This window comes from Lactuca serriola, chromosome 5 (genome assembly GCF_051521515.1).
Source record: "Lactuca serriola cultivar US96UC23 chromosome 5, Lser_US96UC23_V15, whole genome shotgun sequence".
Classification (NCBI taxonomy): Eukaryota; Viridiplantae; Streptophyta; class Magnoliopsida; order Asterales; family Asteraceae; genus Lactuca; species Lactuca serriola.
In genome coordinates this window covers 134,611,398-134,635,053 of record NC_136412.1, presented here as the reverse complement: position 1 = coordinate 134,635,053, position 23,656 = coordinate 134,611,398, and the positions used below count along the sequence as shown (strand labels likewise).

The window sequence follows — 23,656 nt, the reverse complement described above, 5'->3', positions numbered from 1 at the left end:
GATATGTGATTCAGAGTTCTCAAAGTTAGGACCTGTGGGTCCATAGAGTTAGGGTCGGAGGGCCCACCGAGGGTTGGGACTGGAGGGTCCTACTGAGACACACTGACCAGAGGGTCAGCAGAGATTATAGCCTCGAGTGGCTAATATGTGTTAGAGTGGTATTTTGGGGAACTCACTAAGCTTCGTGCTTACAGTGTTTTGTGTTATGTGTTTTAGGTTCCCTCAGAATCACGGGACGGCACCAGCTCGATTGTACATACCAGAGGAAGCGTTTGTTTTGAGGATCCTGGAGCAGCAAAGAGTTTGTAGGTGACATCCGGCTTCGATTGGTTAGGTATTAGAGCACGAAAAGATGAATACTTTTGTTGGTTAATCTGGTCTATCGATCCTCGCAAAGATTGCCTCAACAAGATGTAACTTTACCGTCTCACTAACTTTGTTTTTAGAAAAAAAAAAACACACTTTTTTTTAAAAAACATCATAAATAATACCCACTTATATTTTTTAATACTTATTGTGCATATTCAATGTCTCAGTAGATGTCGAAATTTGTGCCAGCTACAAAGGCTGAACTGACATATTCTAATAGGGGAAAGTATTGGAAGGTTAATCGATCGAACTACTCGATGTATCCTGAGATAAAGTTCAAGAAGGCCTCTGTTATAACAAAGGTTCAGGTTCATTGTTTTCACGATTTATGTAGTACACTAAACTGAAGAGGCCTATCCGGTTAATGGAATAGGTATGGTCCGGATTTATTGACCGACGAAATTGGCAACCTTTACGCACACATGTTGCAGGTAGATGATATTGCCTGAGCAAATTAAGTCTGAAACACAACATTAACCCATAAAACTATAATAAGTCCATGATAGAGGTGACAACTGCAAACTGCACATATTAAAAATTAATGATTTTTACATGAAGTTGTTTTGAGCATCATTAATGCTTTGACCATCATTAATGATTATGCAACTTAGTGGGGAGCCATTCTTCTCAGCCATCCAATTCATCTTGTTTATTAGAATGAAGATTAGTTGACTTTTTTGGTTTGTGACTCACAAAACTTATTGCAAAAGCCAAAAGCTATGACTTCAAAAATTAAATTCACTAAAACTAAAATCTCTATCATATTTTTTTGCTTTAAATGATCTAATACTCAATCCCCAAATATCTGCATCTTTAGTGATATTTAAGGAATAAGCATGTAAAGAACTACAGACCAGATCTGCAACTTCCATCAGGATCTCCATAATCTCCAAACAGTTGAGCAGTAAAAATTTATTGGAATCGAAACATTTACATAAGAAAACGTTATATAAATATACCTTTCCAACCATAAGATTTAGGGGCCTCGGACAAACCCTCAAAACCGACTCTTGAAATGTAATGAACACCTAACTGACACCGATCTGTTCCTACTAGGCTGACAACAGAATACAGATCAATGTATAGTGTGAATGACAGGCGAACAACATAATCTTCAAATCACCAATATATGCATAGCAGATGTTTACCAGTTTTTTGATGTATGTGCACGATAAAAAAAGGTCGACACATAAAACTCTTGGTGATTATCACGACTGAAAAAAATGCAAAAATCGATATCGATAACTTACTGAAAACAGTGTATGATGTTCAGATATGTAGGAAAAGATTGTGATCTTGATTGATAGGGTTGATCATGACAACGGCTGTGAAATTGTATTGAAATGAAGCTCAACATCGTATATATAATGGTTAAGAAATGTGTAGACGTAACCCAATAAGAGCATTAGGTATGGGTCACGCTATAACACCAACTTCATATGTCACCTCATCTATAACACCACCATAACACCAATGGGAAAATGGTATTCCCCATGTTATAACATGTAAAGAAGTAGAGAGAGAAAGAAACAAAATGATTTGATAGGTTGATAAAGGTAACAACCAATTAAACTTCTTGTTGCATCTTGTGCTCGTCACAACAAGATATGCCATAACATCCTCTTAACAAGAAGGAGGGGTGGTGTTCATCTTGTTATGACTAGGTTATGAGGTGCTACATCATCAAAAATATCACTTCTCGTTGCCCATACCGTATGCTCTAACCCTGATCTCTAGGCTCTGGCGTTGGTGATTTGCAACAACCACCCCTACTATTGTACATATCTTCAAATAGAGCCCAAAGGTTATGCAAAATGACAGTTTTGTTGCTTGATGAATAAAGTGCTACTTGATTTTTTATTTGTAATTCTTTTAACGGGCACTTATATGTAAATGGCCACAATAGTTGAATCTCTATTTTTATGTAAATCTAATTATTCCTAAACTACTCTTAGTTGAACATGTGATTCGGACAAGACATGAACCGTCGACCTCAAAGAAGAAAAAACAACACTTGAATACGGTTTGACTAGAAGTCTTTTGGTAAATGCTGACAATAATCTATATTTTATTTATTTTTTGTAAAAGCATTTGATACATTTTTCTTTCTTGTTTAAGTGAGAGTATCTATCATCATTTGACATTGAAATTATTTCAGGTTGAGTATACCGTACTAATGGTTTAGCCTTTCAACATGAATTGGTGTAATTACCGCAAACTTATTCTAATTTTTGGCTACAAAATTAATGGTTTCACTAAATCTTAAAGTATGAATATTGTGTTAAATGAAATCATAATAAATATGTATACTGCTAATTATATTTATTTTAAAATTAAATTGCGGGAAGAAAACAATGTTCATAACTAACGAACATAATGTAAAATTATGCCTATATTTATCGTTTAACATGCCCTTCAGTTAAAATCTAAAAGTCATAGAAAGCTTGAAGATAAATATTCAGTTTTATGAAAGTTTTGTCTGAAAGTTTATTTTGGTTGATTATGGGATTACTCACACCCGGTGTTTTGATATTAGCTCATTGTCCTACATTAATTGCATCTTTGCATTTTAAGTATATTTGGATTCCTTTTCTATTTCAAGGCAATGTAAGTTTTACAGCAGAGACGCTTGGATGAATTTTGATAAGCATGAGAGAATCATAACACATGCACAACCTTAGTATGGAGGATTTAAATTTGTTGGTAAGTATCCATTGATGTTCAATCATTAATTGCTAGAAAGGCATAGTATCGAATACTTGTCGCAACATATTTGTGAATTTGGTATAAGTTTGATAACTGGTGATGGATTTATGCACTTACCAAAATTAACTATGGGTAATGGAATAATTGTGTAAGGCATCTCTTCCATCTTTTGCATGGTACTATGCCATGAATAACGCGAAGAAACCCTAGACTCCTTGTCCGACACGACCTAACTCGCCACTAATGTTGTATATTCATTAACAAACAACGATGGGAAAATAATAATAAAAAAGTGGTAAAAGATCGACACAATTGTAAGGGTGTTCTTCTACTAGTAATCATTTTGCACGAAATCAACATCCAATACAATAAAAATATGATGGTTTTGTCACTACTACAAAATGAGTCTAATGCAAAATTTTGGAGACAACCTTTTAGCATAATTTGTAATTTGTAACATCCCAAAAATACTTTTTTTTTTCATTTTTAGACAACCCAAAATATTCATTCATTCATTCAAAGACTACTAAAATGTATCGTATTGTCAAAAATCATAGTGATTCGTAAAAAGATAGTGCAAAATAAAGCTCTAGGGGATGCAGTGTGATCAAGCCAAGAACTCCCCTTTGGAACTAGAAGTACTTATCAGTTAGAACCTCTAGAGATGCAGGAGTTGTTTGACAAGGAGTTGTTTGTGTGTAACATCTCGAGATTTGGTAGGTATTTCCAAACCCTTCTCTATCATTATTTTATCAAATTATAGCCTTTGGGGATTGAGAATGTAGAGCCCAGACAAGTTCAAGGGCCAAGTTTGCAAATTGGGCCAAAAAGGGGTACGTCGCGCGTACATAGGAGTACGCTAAGTGTATAAGGGTCTGCCTTAATACGCTTGGCGTACACTTGTGTACGTTGGGTGCACTCACATCAGGATGGAAACCCTAATATTTAGGGTTTGAGGCCTATATAAGCAACATAATGTGCACCGAACCTCTCTTACCTCATCCTCCACAAGATCAAACTCGTCTCTCTCAAACTCTAGCCTCCCCTTTGTGTGTTTTAGCTCATTTGGTGTGTTCTTGAGTGTTTAAGAGGAAGCCATTGCATCAAAGAGTTGAAGGAAGTGACCAAGCTTGTAGATGTGAAGTTATTTCGTTCACAAGAAGCTCCAGAAGGTATGAAGTTCTAAACATTATGCTTATATGTTTAGATCTCTCCTTTGTTTTGCTTTAAAACACCCATTTCTTGTCCCAAAAACCACAAGGTAGTGCATGCTGTGTTTTGGACGAAAAAGATTGTCCTTTGGACTCTTAAAGGGACCTTGAGTGATAAAAATGAGGTCCCATTAGCTGAATGTGTCCCATGCATGGAAGGATAAGGTCTTAATAGATTAAGACCAAGCATTTAGAACTTTATGGACGTGCAAAGTGATAAAGTTCACGACTTTATGGATCCTAGGCATGTTATGTCTCTGGATCTAAAGTTTGGGCTTAAGTGCTTAAGCCATTAAGCACATAATAAGGATTTGGCAAACAGTTAAGTACGCCCAGTGTAAATCTAGTACGGCCAGCGTACTGGGTAAACACCCCGATGGTGGTCAATGATTGGATTAGTAAGCCCCGCATATGTCCTCTGTTGGGCTTTTTGACAAATGGGCTTCGGGTTTTGGGTTGTTATGGGCTAAATGGAATTAGGCCCTTACTGACTCTATAAAGGAAACATTTTGGGCCAGGTTGTGATTGTGGATCATGGGGTTAAGCCCAATAAGGAGGTTGGGCCCAACTTAGTAAATTGGGCAAATAGTGGACTTATGTGTATGGACTTTCAAGTCAAGGACTTGGTGTTGGGCTTTGGCCTAACAAAGGGAATAGACATAATGAATTATGTGGACACTTAGTCAAGAAGGTTATTTTGAGTATTAACCTAGTATTTATTTTGTGATAGTTCGGGATTCTTGGTGAGTTAGTAGTCAGAGATTCTCAGTATTTCAATGCTATCTACGAGGTGAGCTCTCCTCACTATATCAACAGGGTCTAAGGCACCAAGGTCGGCCCTTTATGATTTACATTCTGGTTTAGGATGGTTGCTATGTTATATTTCATCCTGGATTTAGGATGGTTGTTATGCTAGTAATATGTTAGACTGATCTCCTGGTTGTAGGATGGTTTCCATGTTAGAGATGGCTTAGATCGATATCCTGGTTATAGGATGGTTGCAATGTTAGTGATCTGTTAGATATGAATGACTATCTGTTATTGCATGCTAGCGTATGATATTTATATGCACATGTTTGTCGGTTGAGGGAAAGGGTTGATGTAGGTCCTGCTGTGTGCAGTAGGCCAAGACACCCTGGGCGTACCGGGTAGAATGCAGGCTCGGGCTGGGCAAATTTAGTTAGGCCGAAGGCCGAGCGAGTGGTTCAGATAGGCTGAAGGCCCCGAGGAGGGTGGTCTAGACGTGTCGAGGGCTCGAAGAGCAGTCCAGATAGACTTAGGACCGGGATTCGATCCAGACAGACTGATGGTTCATTATATATGTATGACATTGGTATTTTGAGGGTAACTCATTAAGCGTAACATCCGGGTTCCCATGTATATTATTTTATTCATTTATTTTGGGGTTTGTGGGGGGACTCGGCGAGTTGGTGCTTAGACTCGCTGAGTAGGGTCGCAAATTCCTATTCGGGTTAATGACCGGACTCAGCGAGTTCATGGGTGGACTCGGCGAGTCCGTGCTGTTTAATGAAACCCTAATTTCGTGGGTTTGGGACCTATTTAAAGGCCCTTATGGCTGTCAGTTGCGGCTACCAAACCCCAGAGAGAAACCCTAAGAGAGCTGGAGCATTTGTGAGGGAGAAGAGGCCATTTTTGATCCTTATGTTAGTATTATTGCAAGAAGAAGGTGACCAGGGCAAGAGAGGGGTTGAAGAGGATGCTATTCTGTGCAGTTCAGAGCTAGAGACACCATTCTTGAGGTATTGATTCGACCCTTCCTCTGTTTTGGTGATTATTTTTGGAGTTAGGATTTTCTAGACCCTTTAGAGACTAGATTTGGTGAACATTTGGCCCCTTCTTGTGTTAAGGCTTTGGATCTGGATCTAACGAGGTCCAGAGACCTTAACCCTCTGAGCTTTATGTGTATTAGTGGAAGGAATGAGACTAGGGTGTCATATTTGGGGTCATTTCTTCGAATAGAGTTCTTGAGCCCTTGCATGAACACCAAGATCGAAACTTTACGTGATTATCTTGCTTGTGAAGGCCAGATCTATAGATTAGAGGAACGGATCTGACCTCAGGAGGTCATTTCAGTTCGAGCACGGCATGACCTCACCGAGTCGAGAGTCGGACTCGGCGAGTAGGGTTAGGGTTTTCCCGATAATCACATAGTTGGTGACTCGCTGAGTTGAGGAACAACTCAGTGAGTCGGAAGGGAACTAAAGGAATCGGTCCACGACTGGACTCGCCGAAGCAAGAGTCGGACTCGACGAGTTGGGACGAGTTGTCCCGCGATTCGCGATCGGTGTTGATTTGATGAGTGGAGGGTTGACTTAGTGAGTCAAATGAGGACCAGTAGTGTGAAGGACACGCATGGACTCGCCGAGTCACATTGGTGCACTCGATGAGTCTGGTCAAGGTTGACAGTTGACTTCGTTGACTTTGGGGTTTAGTCAATGATTGGACATTATAGTCAAGAGAGGGGTAAAATGGTCTTTTACCCTTTTGTGGGTGCCAATAGAGGGTTGAGTCTAGTCTCGAGAGTTATATTCATGAGAGTATTTGCCTTATGTGTTAGGCGGTGGCGAGTTCGAGATTCAAGTGTGAGAAGATTTGCATTCTACTTCCCAGGTGAGTCTTCTCACTATACTTTACCTAGAGTGGTAATAGAGTTATGTGATAGAGATATTATATGCTATCTATGTGATGTGTGGCACTGCATTATTTCTATGTGATTTATGTTGTGTGTATATCAGAGTTAGGACCGGAAGGTCCATTGAGCTAGGTCCAGAGGGTCCGCAAAGTTAGGGCCCAAGGGCCCACAGAGTTATAGCCTCGAGTGGCTAATATATGTTATATGTGGTATTTTTAGAATTATGTGCTAGTGTATTTCTATTCTATTTATGTGTTGAGATTTATTGTGATATGTGACTTAGAGTTCTCAGAGTTAGGACCTGTGGGTCAATAGAGTTAGGGCTGGAGGGCCCACCGAGAGTTGGGACTGGAGGGTCCTACTGAGACACACTGACCAGAGGGTCAACAGAGATTACAGCCTCGAGTGGCTAATATGTGTTAGAGTGGTATTTTGGGGAACTCACTAAGTTTCGTGCTTACAGTGTTTTGTGTTATGTGTTTTAGGTTTCCTCAGAATCATGGGACGGCACCGGCTCGATTGTACACACCAGAGGAAGTGTTTGTTTTGAGGATCCTGGTTTATTAATTCAATGAACAAAATAGTCTTGTATTGTAATTTAAACAAAATGGTATTTTTATGATAAGTATTAAAGAGATAAGCGATTTTAAATGAACAAAATAGCCTTCGAGCTTACATCTATCGATTATTGTTTCAGGTACTTCTAGTGATCGCGGGAAGGCCAAGGCATGATCGTACCACTCCTCCTTCTATTATGATTTTATGATTTGATACTAGGATACTCTGATGATTTCTATTTTGAAAACAATATTTGTAATGTTAAACGGTTTAAAATGTTTTGAAAAATTTTAAATTTGGCATGATTTTTATGGATGTTACATTGTGAAGAAGAAGGATGGGTCATATCGGATGTTTATCTACTATCGGGAGCTGAATAAGATAATAGTGAAGAATCGTTATCCACTCTCGATGATCGGTAATTTTCTTGACCAGCTTCAACGTTCATCTTGGTTCTACAAGATTGATTTGTGTTCTGGTTATCATCAGATGATGATCAGAGAGGAGGACATGTAGAAGACAACCTTCCAAACTCGTTGTGATCATTACAAGTTCTTGGTGTTGCAGCTCGGGCTCACCAATGCTCCAGCAGCATTCATGGATCTCATGAACTGCGTATGTTGGCCTATACTGGATCGGTCTATGATTGTGTTTATTGATGAAATCCTAATCTATTCCAATACATAGGAGCAGGATGAGGAGCATTTGAGAAAGGTGTTGGTGTTGGATTAGTGTCTAATTCCGTAACCGTATTTGGTAACTACTTGACCCGGTTATGTTAAAAGAGAAATCATATTATTTAATTAATATTAGTCATAAATTAATTAGGAATTAATTTGGTGACTAAAAGAGATTAATTGAATAAAGGGGACTTAAACTGTTAAATGTGTAATAGTTGAATTTTGGGCTGGGAAACCTAATGGATCAAAGGGGTGAACGAAATTATGATGCGAGTACATCATATTTTCGTCCGTGGCCTTTATTCCAGAAGGTTCCATGGGCTACTTGGGGTTTAAGTTGTCCATTAGGGTTTTGACTGAAACCCTAGCTGCTCACAATATAAATAGGACCCTATGCATGCAATTTTCGGCCACTTGTTTTCGAAGAACCCTCGAGCCGATTTTGTATGCCTCCTCACTCTCTCAAATACTACCTTCTTGTTGTTGGTGTTTGTAAGCCATTAGAGGATTGACAATTGCGACTTTAAGCTCCAAGAACAAGAAGATTCAAGCAAGCAACAAGAGGTAATAATATAGATCTGATTTGTATCTTTAATTTTCAAATTCTTCTCATTAGATCTAGGGTTTATAAGCCTTGGATGACTGCATGTACAATTAGTGAAATCTAGATCCAAGCATTAAGGTTTGCATGAACACATAGGATGCTGTTTTGGCTTAAACTCATCAGTGGTATAAAAGATTTGATTAGTTTCAATTGTATTTGATGCTAATATGTTCGTTCATTGCTTGTAATGAATTTTTTTTTATGAAAATACCCAGCTCACGACGTGACTCACTTCACGACGTGAGCCTAGTCTGTATGATAGACTTGACGAGTGCAGTTGGCTGCTCGACGAATGAGGCCTACTAACAGTAAGACTGACATTTTACTTATACATATATAATATTAAACTTTTAATTCTATATAGTATAAGGGTGTATTTTACACTTTTAAAATACTAGGTGGTTTCAATTAACAAATTATACCTTTTAATTTAATTAAATATAAACCATATCATTATGGATTTATTAACTCTCTTTTAATTATACACTTAATTAATTTAATAAAACCCTGAGGGTGTAATTTGAACTTTTCAAAAGAAAAAACTAGGGTTTTAGAATTTAACATTTAGAAATTAGAACTTTTAATCCAAAATCAAATTCCAAAACTTGAGGGCAAGTTTTGAAACTTTTCAAAACTTCCTAGATCAAATTACAAATAATTCAATTATTCAAATAATTAGTGGTTATCTAAATTTCACATAATTAAATTTCCTTACAAGATAATACAAATGAAAACTACAAATAATTAATCTTTATCTTATAAAACAAGTAATTCTCTTATTTTGACAATTATCTACTATTTGGATTAGGATAATCAATACCATAATGAAAAAAAATCGGATTGTATCTGGAAAAAAAATTATGGTAATTATCCAAATCAATATATGGCAAAAATTTTGAGATTAGCTGTCAGAACTGAGCTCACGTCGTGAGTCTGGTCAGAACCCAAAAAAACGAAATTTTGTTCATCTTCGAATGATAAAACATAGCTTCAAATACATTAGATAAACAACCTAGTCTCTGATACCACTGATGAGTTATGAGCACTAAATCAATCCTATGGCGTGTTAGATTTTTTGGCTATAGTAAGGCTTGGAATTCTGAGAATTGTGTAAAAACTTTCAGATTAAAGCATTTGGGTGGTACTCCCAATATTCTTTAATCGGATAAGGCTTAGAAAGACAAGAATTTAGAATGTTTTGATGATAGTTTCGTATGTACCAAAAATGAGACCAAAACCAACTTTATGATCTTTGTCTGAAAATTGTCATATGACAGTTTCAAACTGTCACAAAACTATAAAAACTGACATAAAAATGGAAGTTTGGATAAGGTCAAACAATGGTCAATTCTTTGAAAATCCGATTTTCTGATGCATTTTTAATATAGCAACATACCCAGCCAGGGGCTCTACCCCTTCGACCCCGCCAGGGGCTGCCGCCCCTTGGACCCCGCTCCCAGGGGCGTTGCCCACGGACCCCCCATTCGTTGAGGGGCTTCGGCCCTAAATGACAGTGTACTTTGAAAACTTGATCAAATTTAAAAAAGTGTGTACTCTACACCTTCCTTACTTGTTTAATATTTATCAAGATCACTTTTGGTCAATAAAGTAGTCCCATTACACTTAAATAATATTGATGATAACAAATCACCAACATGGTGTACATGCAAACCCTAAAGCTTTGGATCTAGTTTGTCTAATGAACATGCAATATTCATCCAAAGCTCATAAACCCTGGATCTAGCATATAATAATCGATATTATCATATTAAAAGGGTTTAGATATTACCTTGATTGTTATGTAGCAATAACAATCATAAATCTCCTTTATCTTGACTCTTGAAAGCCTAGTGCCTCAAATGTTGCACCTCTAATGGAGTGACAAACACCATGAGCAACAAGATGACTTAGGAGAAGGAGGAGGAGCACCACAAACGTCCAAGAACCCTTAGAGATCACTTAGCCACGTTTTGGGAGACTTAGGGGTCTTTATATACTTGTGTGGGCTGCTAGGGTTTTAGGTGAAAACCTAATTTAATGTTTAGGCCTTAAACAACCCATGGAGTCCCTTAGAAAGCCCTTGGACGAAATCCATATGGGCTTCCCATAGATTTCGTCCAATCCCCTTTCCATTATGAATCCATAGCCCAATTGCAACTATCATATAATTGCAATATTAGTCTCCTTTATTTAATTAATCTCTTTTAGCCACAAAGTTAATTCTTATTAATTCTTAACTAATACTCCCTCCGTCCCAAATTGATAGCCCAATTTTGCTTTTTGAAGTCTTTTGTGTTCAACTTTGACCTTAAATATTTCTATTTGTGTTATATATTACTTGATAAAACTTATAACAATGAAAAAACATATTAAAATAAAAATATTTAACGCAAAGTTGAAGAAAAAAGACTGGAAAAGTCAAAAGTGGACTATAAATTTGGGACGGAGGTAATATTAATTAAACAATATGATTTCGCTTTTAATATATTATCCATATAATATATTAATAAATCATAATTAATCCTCTTTATCCTTAATTCATCCTATCAGTTGCTATGGTGAAGGCAACCCAAAAGGACTATGCTCACAATCGAGTCAAGTACATACCAAAATAGTTATGGGCTTAGACACCTAATCCAACAATAAAAACCTAAACTCTCTCTGAATACTAGTTTCATTTTTCAACACTGGCATCATAAAACACTTATAGTGATATATTTTTACATTTGGACACACATAAAACTTAAATGTCACGATAAAATACTTTTAGTTACATGTTTTATTTTAATGCCATAATAAAAATACTTACATTCACATGTTATTTTTTCATATTCAAAATTATTAATTTCAGACATACATATGAAATTAAACTGTCATCATAAAACATTTATTGTCTCGTGTTTTTTAAGTGTCATAATAAAATACTTAAAGTCACAATGATTTAACTTGACTATTGGCTTGTATTTGTCACAATTTTTTATGTAAAATTGTAACAAAATGTGTGAACATAGTCTGCAATTGTGATGGTTTTTACTAAAATATGTAACTAAAACATTACTAGACTTTGATTAATTTGAGGTGACACAATTAACCAAGTCCGTGACAACCATGTTTCTAAAAAACGTGGCCATATGTCATTTTTGTACTAATTTGAGGTGTTTCTTTGTTGCGCCCGGCCTCAAAGTGAACCTGGCTAAAAGTAAACTCATGCTAACATGTGTTACTAACTCGGAGGTTTAAAACCTACCTACTTGGTTGGGTTGTGCCACAAGTTTGTTTCCTTTCTCCCATCATGGTGTTCCGGTGGGTGTGAAGATGACGAGAATATCATCTTGGAAAACTATATGTTGTTGAAAATTCTCATTCAAAATAATTTTTGTAGAAGGTCCAAGAAATATCACTATTGGAGGTTGATTAACCTTGTGTGTTAACGTTCATGGTACCCTTGGAACCTACTTGTTCTATCTTTTCAAGGTGGCAAATGGAGTCATCAAATGATTGAGAGCATCCTATTATAAATTATTTTGGGTTGGTTTGGATGACAATCAGAAAATTACTTGTATTACTAGGGAAAATGTTTTATATATCAAGGAAAAGGTGATTTAAACAATGGCTGATCATTTAATTAAATACGCTTTATTGGGAAAATGGTGGTGCTGGTTCTATGCTGACTAATGGTCCATCGCAAAAAAAATTATAACGACACTATGGGGCGAGACAGAATGAATGATGGCTTGTAAAAGCGGCATTTGGGGCAATATCATTAATCTTCAAACTGATTTTAATTATTTGAATTTGGACTTTCTTTCCATGTTTTCTATCAAAATCAATTGGTCAAGATGGCTTGAAATCAAGGATGGCAATTTCTCGGCGTACTCCGCAAGGTTCATAAATGATGAGGTTTTGTCAAAATATAATACTTGCAACACTATTTGGAATCGCATAGCCCCTGCCAAAGAAAACATCTTTGATTTGTTTTTGAGGTTTTATCATGTGGGTTCTCCTGTAATAAGATAAAGGATAAAAAGTTCAAGCTTCCTGTCACCAGTTGCAAATTCAGGTGCAAATTCAGGTGCAGCAAAGAGTTATTAGGTGACATCCAGCCTTCGATTGGTTAGGTATTAGAGCAAGAAAAGATGAATAGTTTTGTTGGTTAATCTGGTCTATCGATCCTCGGAAAGATTGCCTCAACTAAATGAAACTCTATCCTCTCACTAGCTTTGTTTTTATAATAAAAACACCCTTTTGTTTAAAAAAAACATCACATAAGTAATGCCAACATATATTTTTTGTGACTTATTGTGCCTATTCAATGTCTAAGTAGATGTGAAAATTCTTCCAGCTACAAAAGCTGAAGTGACATTTTCTAATAAGGGAAAGTATTAAAAGGTTAATACATTTGAAATGTTGTTCCTTTATGAAACGTGTGCTGGCATGTCTCATAAGAAAAGTATGAGTGATATGAAATATGTTTATATAGGATCTTGTGGTATTCAAATTCATATACAATGGATACACGTACACATATGGACACCCATTTCATATATATTTATACTCATACAAATACACCGATAGAAAATAAAACGGGTTCTAAACAAAGATTAATCCACCCTGTAGCCAAAGAACACCATATCCGCTACTTTTATCAACAAAGACTTGTATAAAGCTCGTCCAGTAGATGTTTTGTACTTAGGCTTTTTTAATCGATCGAACTAGTTGATGTATCTGTTTGGTTAATCGGTTTGTTTAACGGATTAACGGGCAATGGGCGAACGGGTGTCATGGGTTATTAGTTGACTAGGTTTGGAGGAAATAACGTGGCTTAGTTGCCACTTAGATAGGAGCACATTGTCTAGCTAGTTTTTAGCTTAGTTTGTTATTTCTTGTTGTTTAAATAGATGTAGTTGTACTCGTTGTTACAGGGAAGTGAATAAGAATAAGAAAGATAATTCCTCCGTGTCAAAGCTCTCTTCACTTTTGTATCTGTGTTACTTCGTCTATTGAGTGACCTGAGCCAACAGTATCCCGATATAAAGTTCATGTTGATTGTATCCACCGTTTATCTAATACATTAATCTGAAGAGGCCTATCGGGTTAATGGAATAGATATGGTCCGGATTTATTGACTGACAAAATTGGCAACCCTTATGCACACATGTGGCCGGTAGATGATATCGCCTGAGCAAATTAAGTCTGAAACGAAACATTAACCCATAAAACTACAATGAGTCCATAATAAACTTGACAACTGCAAACTGCACGTATTAAAAATTAATGATTTTAACATGAAGATGCTTTGACCATCATTAATGATTATGCAACTTACAGGGGAGCCATTCTTTCTTGTTTACGCTCCGCTACTGAAATATGCAAAGGTTTTGTCCCATCATATCAATTCAATGAATCTTCTCAGGCATCCAATTCATCCTGTTTATTACAATGAAGATTAGTTAACTTTTTTGGTTTGTAACTCAAAAAACTTATTGCGAAAGCTATGAGTTCAAAAATTAAAATCACTAAAACTAAAATCTCTGTCAGATTTTTTTGCTTAAAAAAAATCTAATACTCGATCCCCAAATATCTGCATCTTTAGTGATATTAGGGAATCAGTATGTATAGAACTACAGATCAGATCTGCAACTTCCGTCAGGATCTCAAAATATAATCTCCAAACAGTATTCAATAAGAAAGGAATTAGATGTCAGATTTAGACTAATGAAACGTTACTAGATATAGCATAAATAGGAAAGTTGAGCAGTAAAAATTTATTGAAATGAAAACAATTCCATAAGAAAACATTATATAAATTTACCTTTCCAAGCATCAGATAAATGGGCCTCTCACAAACCCACAAAACCAACTCTTGAAATGTTATGAACACCTAACTGATAGTAATCTGATTCTACTAGGCTGACAACAGCATATAGATCAATGTATAGTGTGAGTGACTGGCTATACAGATCAATGTATAGCGGATCTTTACCAGCTTTTTGATCTATGTGCATGATTTTCACGATTTTCAGATATGTAAGAAACGATTGTGATCTAGATTGATAGGGTCGATGATGACAGCGGCTGTGAATTTGTATTGAAATGAACCTGAACATCGTATTTATAATGGTTAAGAAATGTGTAGGCGTAACCCTATAACCCTGATTTCTAGCGTTGGTAATTTGCATCAACCTCCCCTACTATTGTACATATATATCCTTCTTAATAAATGAAGGTTTTTTTGCCACATGTCAATTCCTCATGAGTTTTGACATTTGTCATTTTATGGTATTTTTGAAATAAATATTATCCACTTGTCAATTTTTGGTTTGTTTCAATTCTTGACATATATGAAATTCTCCTTATACTTATATATGTAAAGTATTTAATATCATATATATGATATTAAATTGCAATAAATATGTTTCTTCCTTTCTTATTTTAATGTTGTACATTAAAAGTATTTTCTATTTAAACTTTAATGTTTAATCTTTTTTTAAATCAACCCGTGTAATACACGGGTCTCACACCTAGTCTTCAAATAGAGCCAAAAGTTATGCAAAATGACAGTTTTGTTGCTTGATGAAGAAAGTGCTACACTGCTACTTGATTTTTTATTTGTAATTTTTTTAACGGGCTCTTATATGTAAATGGCCACAATAGTTGAATAGCTTTTTTAATGTAAATCTAATTATTCAACATGTGCCCAGGACAACACTTGAAACATCGATATCAAAGAAGAAAAGCAACACCTAAATATGGTTTGACTAGAAGTCTTTTGGTAAATATAACCAATACGCTTCAATTTATTTACTTTTTGGAAAAACATTTGATACATTTTTCTTTCTTGTTTAAGTGAGAATATCTTTCATCATTTGACATTGTAGTTATTCCACTATTAGAAACATGGCTTTTAGAGCCGAAAGAATTCGTCGCTATTCCGTCACTAAATGTTGTTTGCGATGGATCAGCGACGGATTGACTCCATAGGTAATTATAACGTGGCAAATAACTCAGCGAGGGTTTAGCGAAGGATCTTTTTTTCCTTGCGACAAATTTAGCGATAGAATATCCCTCGCTAAATGTCACTCAATACATTTACTCAGGGCATTAGCGACAAAATTTGTTAAAGTCATTCCGTCGCTATTTTGTTGCAAATTTCCGTGATCAGTTTTTTTTCCGTAGCTAATCCCTTGCAAATTTCATATACTAATTTTTTTTCCCGTCGCTGATCTGTCGCAAACGTTAGACATGATTTTTTTTCCATAGCTAATCCCTTGCAAAATTCATACATTAATTTTATTTTTTCCGTTGCTGATCCGTCGCAAACTTTACACATGATTTTTTTCCGTAGCTAATCCCTCCCAAAATTCATGCTTTAATTTTTTTTGTGTCACTAATCCGTCGCGAACTTGTAATATCATTTTTTATTACGATTCTAAAAGAAAAAAAACTACAATCATCAAATTATTATGCTAAAAAAACATCAATTAATGATACAACCAAACATTACAATACCAAAACTATCAAAGTTTACCAAAGTATCATTCAAAAAACATCCAAAAACAAAATTGTCCACATAACATCAAACTCCAATAGTTGAGAACATTTTAACACCAAGAAATCCAAAGTATGCAAAAGAGGTACAAATAGAAAAAAAAAAGTTTAACCTTCAAAATAAACATCGGGAAATGAGTTTTCACATAACATATGTTCAAAATAACATTTTAGTTGCTATCTTCATTTCATGTTCATCCAATCATCTTTGGTTCTCATTCCTATAAAACATTATTCAAAACAATCAAAAACATCAAATACAAAAGGTTAACAAGTCATTCAAAAACATCAAATACTAATGGTTAACATCATATTACCTCTAATTTTCAATTTCCCATCATATTTTGCAAGGCTGCATACATCTATTGCTGCAGCTTTGGCATCCATTTCCTCCCGCATTTGTTGATGATTTCTCATTGTCGATCTTCTTTTATTATATAATTCAACTGCAAGGGTAAAACTGTCATTTCACATGTATTCAGACAGAAAAAAAAACCGACAGTTTGAAACTACAAGGGTAAAATGGTCATTTACCCATCCGACAATATTAAGGTCTTTCTCGATAAACCGTCTTCTCTGTTGCTCTACCACTCTACATATACTCTACAAAACAAAAACAAAAAAACAAAAAAACAAAATAGTAATTTCATTCATTTATTTCTTTACTTAGTAAGAAAAAAAAGTAATACCTGGAGCAAGATAGCCAAAAGTTCCAGCTACAATTGTTGTGATATGAGATTCTTCATCTTCCAAGAGTTTTGCAAGACCAAAATCAGAAACCCTTTTGTAGTTCCTATAATCACATTAAGTCGAGCATCCCAACCTAAAAGCTCAGATTTTTTTGCAAAAAGAAAAAACATTTTTCAAGAAAATGGAAATTGAAGAAAAAGGTGTTTGTAATGTTGATTTTTAATTTCTTACCACCAGATAAGTAATCATATATTAACAATTTTGAAGTTGGAGAGTTGTAATAGCCTCTTAGATTTACTAGATATCTGTGTTTAATGCTTCCAAGAATTTCAAGCTCTCTTTCAAAGAATCAATCAAATCCTTCGTTTAATTTTACTATTCTTTTAATGCAAATACGTTTCCAATTCCATCATCCATTGATAGTTCCAAATCCTCCAGCTCCAGTTACATGTTCTTCATTTAAAGTTTCCAGCTTTTTTATAATATCTTTTGAAGAGTATGGTAAGTCTCCATGAAACATCACAATCGATGACCTGAAGAACAAATAAAAAAAAGATAGAAATTTAAGGGTGGATTCAAGAAATGGAAGTATATGATATGATCATTAACTCTTATTAGAAATAAAAATAGAAATGAAATTCACCTCCACCAACATCTACTGCAAGACCTTTGGCATCATTTTTACCGAGTTTTTTGTAAAGAAAACAACCCCAGAAACACATAAGTGCAACAAGATCCAATGCCTCCTAGAGTTTTTCTTTACATTCTGGCTTCCTGTTTTTATAAAATGTACATTTATTAATTCTAAAACATAAAATGGTAAGTAATCTATTGATTTAAACAAGGAAAATGAATGTGATACTGTAGTAGATAACATAGAGATATTAGTTTACGCAATAAGAAACTTTTATGTAATATTTTGTAGATTAAGAAGTAATTTTAGTAGAGTTTTTATGAAAATGTACAGAAAATGTTATCTTCAATATTTGGATGAAACTTTTATGCAGCAGATTAGAAGAAAGATACAAGACTGTTTATAAATTTGGAATTTAAGGTAAAGGGTAGTTGGATTAAATAAAGTCAACTAAAAATAGTTTGACTGAAATTAAAAAGTTATAAAGAAAACCTGTAGACTGTGAGCTTGTTGAACCTCCATCCTCATCTTTACATAACTGATTAATATGCTTCCCACACAAGCCACGATTTCCATGAAAACTGCAAATAAGCAACAAACAATTACAATTTTCTTCATGATATAACAGAGTCAACACAAAAGTCAACATACAAATAAGTTTTAGAAAAAGTCAAAAGGGACTGAGGAATGAAGAATGAAGATAAGCATATACTTACAAATTCAAAAGGCTCCTCATATTCCCAAGTGATATGGGAATACTTCCACTCAAAGAGTTGCTAGAAACATCCCTGCAACATACACAAACAAACCCTATTTTTAACTTTTAAGAAGAAGAAAAAAAATTATTTACTGTGGACAATATTTAAGTAACTTACAATGTTTGAAGATTCGAAAGATTTCCTATTTCAGTAGGAATAAACCCACTTAAGTAATTATTCTGCATCATTTGAACATCTTTATTTTTAGATGTTAACATCTTAAAAAAAAAATCTCCATTTTTATGTTATTGGACAAGTGTTTGATCGTTTTTTAATATTTCTTTATATATATATATATATATATATATATATATATATATATATATATATATATATATATATATATATATATATATAGATATATATTGTAATATTGTAATATTGTCATAGAAAGTCAAATAAGAATCATTCTTTTTGTTGCCTAGTTATACAGATGTAGAAGAAGATCATCCTATTTATCTTCCACTCTCTCACCCCACAAATGTGAATCTAGCAAAGTCAGATCTTCAGGTCTTTATCTTTTGTTGTATTTAGTTGTTTATTGTTGAATCCTTCTTTTCTTCTAATTCTGTAGCTATCATCTAATTCTCAATTAACCTGTTAAATTCAACTAGCATAAAAACAATGTCTATTCACCAAAAGATATACAAAAACAGTGTCTATTCTTATATGAAGGCACCAAAAGATATAAAAAAATCATAACAGAGCAGAACGTACCTTGATAATCTCTACCAGCTGATCTACACCACTTTCACCAGGAAAAAGAGGCTGTAAATATCCAAAACTCATAAAGATCGGCAAAAGCTTTTTAAAACTTGCAACTTTAAAAAATTCTAAGCCACAAGAGCACACAGAGAAAAAAGGAACTGAAAGTGAAAATGATTCAAAAAGTAATTACAAAAATGGTCGATATGGTTCTCATTTTTGTAATAAATAAGACTCATTTATGATAAAGCCACAACTTTTTATACATAAAAGTACAAATAATTTCTAAATTTGGATTTTAGGTGCTAACTTGAGAGAGGAGAACTATCAGGTGGGAACTACATTTGTCATTGACCAATTTGCATCTTATTTTCAGCAACTTATCTAGTTGAATCACCTTTGACCACCTTTATGGATCTTTTCAACGAATCCTACGAACCCTTTATTTTATTCTGACTTCGAAAATCTCATCACTGCATTCTCATTTAATCTCCAAAATAACTTTGAGGTAATTTTTTGACCACCCCAAAGAATGGTATGCTTTCTATATGATCCACAATCACTTTTCCAACTATATTAAATTGATTTTAAAGCCATAAATATTTGACTTCATATTTTCTTGCTTTCAGGCCTGAGCTCTTTTCTGTTTTAGCTCAACAGCCTCAACCATCAGATGTTCTTACTTCACACAAAATCTTTATGATTCTTTTCCGAACATTAAAGGAGTTATCCACCAAACCTCTTGCATAAGATCAAAAGAACTTTGCTGAGGTAAATCAATTGTGGAAAAGAAAAGTTAACAACTTCATATAACCATTTAACATGTAATCTTACATTAATTTTGTTTTAGAAGATAACATTCTAGTTTTTTTAGTACAGCTGGCATCTGTGGCAAACTGATATGAAGACCATACTAAATGGCTTCTCTTCTGTTACTCAAACCACAAACTCAAATGCTTCTGAAAATCATCAAGATGAACTTTATTTAACATGTGAAAGATGGTTTATGTGCTCAAAGATAATCCGTCCGTTGATAGTTTCAGGGTTTCCAAGCGATGAAAAATATTTACAGGTACAAAGAGTATTATCGTCTTTTCACATGTTCCCTCTAGGAATTTATTTAACTTAACAATAACTTGTAGGAGGTTCAGCCAGTCAAGGAGGTCTGTCCTTTGCTGTTAAAAGCAATCCAATCTCTCCTTCCATACTGTGAGTATCAATCACTATCATTATTGACCAAAATGCCCTCCCACTAGTTCCATTTAGGAAACGAAATTCCTTAACTTTTGATCCTATAATCTTATTTCACAGATTCATCTTTTGGGGAACACCATTTGAAACTTTTTGAATTCATAAAAAGGGCTTGCACAAAAGTGATGAAGATTTTAACTACAATTCAGACAAGGCATCCGTATTCTTTTGGTGACCAAAATTTCCTCCCCCTAGTCATGGATTTCTGCTTAAATAAAATAACAGATTCTAAACCAGAGATAATGTCATTTGATCAGTTTCTTATTCAATGCATGTCAATGGCAAAAATTCTTCTTGAATGCAAAGAATACAAACCAATCATGACCGGATGTGTGGTAAATGAGAAAGTAGTAACCCTTGAGCAAAGAAAGAAAAACATTTCTGGAGCTGTTGCAGGGGTACTTTTGTCTCTTTTGCCCAATGAAAGAGTTGTACTCTTGTGTAATGTATTGATAAGAAGGTAGGTGAAAATTTGTCCTTTTTACTGTTTTGTAGGACAGAATTGGAGAAGGAATGGAATGGTTCAATTACTCCATTCCATTGGAATGAAAGAAAGATATTTTTTTTTTGTAAAGATAATTGATTTCTGTGAAAGACTTTCAAGCAAAACCAAGCTTCCAAGATCCAAACAGCACTAGTGCTATATCAACCTCTGCAAATCATAGATTTATTGCTTGAGGGTAATATTGTCCAACTAACCCAAATTCGCCCTAACAACCACCTAAATTACCCAGCAACACTGCAACAGGGTCTGACCAAGCCATGAGTTTAGAGCCTCAATCAGTCAGGGAAGAGACAGAGAGAGGTGAGTGGACACAGGTTTGGTAACAAAAAAAGGTACAATTATAATGAAGGAAATATTTAACGAGGGTATAATTGTCAATATGTATAATTATAAGTGGATGAATAAAAATTTGTCTGTGGAAGAATCACCCCCCATTAGTACTTTGGTGAATATCATCAATCAACTAAACAAGAAAAAGGATATAAAAACCAAAATCATCCGTAAAGAACTCTTTATGTGTGATGGTTGAAAAATAACTAATCAGGTATAGCTTTTTTTTGCTTCAGCAAAAAATTAAACTGAAAATCAAAAGAAAGTCACTAATAAAGGTTTTGTGCTGCCTTTCAGGAAGTGGCACCTTCTTCTGTGGCACCCAAGTTATATTCATAGCAATTTCAACCAAAATTACCTCAATTTTAATCAAATTCCATCAATTGTAACATCAATTCACAGCAAGTACTATCATCTAACACATATAACACATAACAATGGCCAAAAATTATGCAATTCATCCACAAAAGTTCAAAATTACCTTAAAGTTATTCAAATTTGTAAGAATAAGAGCTTGAATGGGATGACCACCACAATTTTCTAGCAACCAACAGATCAAACGGCGTTGGCACGAAATCACGAGTCAACGAGGAAGGGAGACAGACCGAGAGGAAAGCCACGCGGATGTTCTTTGGCGTCGCTTCAAGTAAACATCAATGAGAGGCAATACAGGTAAGTGAGGCGATGCAGGTGGACAGTGGTGGAAGTGATTTCCATGGTGGAGGATGCAATTGAGTCAACGCATTGCGATTTAGGGCTTTGGGAGGAAATCGTGCTTAGGGCTTTCAGACGGAATGAAATTAAAACGAATGAACATAACGAGAAAAGAGAGCGAAATGAGAAAAAAAAGGCGTGGGCCTTTCAGCGATCGATTGACGAGGCCCAAGAAAAAAAATCCCATGTTTTTAAAAAATCCGTCGCAGCTCCCAGGCTAAAAATCTTTAACTTGCGACAGATTAGCAAGGGATTTCTTTTTGTCGAAAAAGTTAGATCAATCGGTCTCTAAGCCCTCAATGACCCATCACTAAATTTCTAAAATTAATTGAGTTGAAGGATTTTGTGAAATCCGTAGCTGATCGCTCAGAAAACATACGCTAATTAGCTACAGAAGGCTTCCGTCCCTAATTCCGTCGCAGAAGGTTTGGTTTCCAGTAGTGTTCCAGGTTGAGTATACCGTATTAATGGTTTAGCTTTTCATGAAATTATGTGATTAGCGCAAAATTATTATATTTTTTGTCTACAAAATTAATGGTTTCATTAAATGTTAAAGTATGATTAATGTGTTAAATGAAATCATAATAAATATGTATACTATTATATATATTTTAAAATTAAATTTCCAAATGAAAACGATGTTCATAATTAATGAGGATAATGTAAAATTGTTCCTATATTTTTCGTTTAACATGCCATTCAGTTAAAATCTACAAGTCAAAGAAAGCTTGACGATAAATAATTAGAGTTTTATGAATGTTTTGTCCGAAAGTTTATTTTGGTTGATTATTGGATTACTGACACACGGTGTTATGATATTAGCAAATTGTTCTACATGAATTGCGACTTTGCATTTTAAGTATATTTGTATTCTTTTTCTATTTCAAGGCAATGTGAATTTTACAACATATTAGTGACACTTGAATGAATTTTGATAAGCATGCGACAACCACAACACATGCAGAAACTTGCTATGGACGATTTAAATTTGTTGGTAAATATCCATTGATTTTCAAGCATTAATTGCCAGAAAGGCATAGTATTGAATATTTGTCGCAATATATTTGTGAATTTGGTATAAGTTTGAAAATTGGTGGTGGATTTATGAACTTACCAAAATTAACTATAGGTAATGTAATAATTTTGTAAGGCATCTCTTGCATCTTTTTCATGGTACTACACCATGAATAACACGAAGAAACCGTAGACTCTTTGTCCGATACACCATATCTCGCCACTAATGCTCTATATTCATGAACTAACAACGAGCGGTAAATAATAATAAAAAAAAGTGGTAAAACATCAACACAATTGTAAGGGTGTTCTTCTACTACTAATCATTTTACATGAAATCAACATCCAATACAATAATACTATGCAGGTTTTCTCACTATTACAAAATGAGTCTAATGCAAACTTTTAGAGACAACCTTTTGGTATAATTTATAATTTGTAACATCCCAAAAAATAATAAATATAATTTTCATTTTTAAACAACCCAATATATTCATTCATTCATTTAAAGACAACCAAAATGTATCATATTGTCAAACATCAAAGTGAATCATAAAAAGCTGGTGCACAATAAAGCTTCAGGGGATATAGTGCGATCAAGCCGACAACTTCCTTTTGGAACCAAAAGTACCTAAAACATTAAAAACATGAAACCGTAAGAACAATACTTAGTGAGCTTCCCATAATACTACATACCAATATGGGTCTCACCCACCATATATAACG

General features: G+C 34.7%; 1 pseudogene across 1 annotated transcript; it reads right to left on the bottom strand.

Annotated features, from left to right (window-relative positions):
• Positions 1 to 16,648: 16,648 nt before the first annotated feature.
• LOC145053001 (LRR receptor-like serine/threonine-protein kinase FEI 1) lies at positions 16,649 to 21,773 on the bottom strand (annotated as a pseudogene). The gene is made up of 9 exons (XR_013684307.1): positions 21,684 to 21,773; positions 19,129 to 19,179; positions 18,529 to 18,590; positions 18,146 to 18,441; positions 17,660 to 17,793; positions 17,233 to 17,550; positions 17,019 to 17,176; positions 16,864 to 16,932; positions 16,649 to 16,775 (listed from the first exon to the last, which is right to left on the bottom strand). The product of XR_013684307.1 is annotated as an LRR receptor-like serine/threonine-protein kinase FEI 1 (transcript).
• Between the last annotated feature and the right edge of the window lie 1,883 nt (positions 21,774 to 23,656).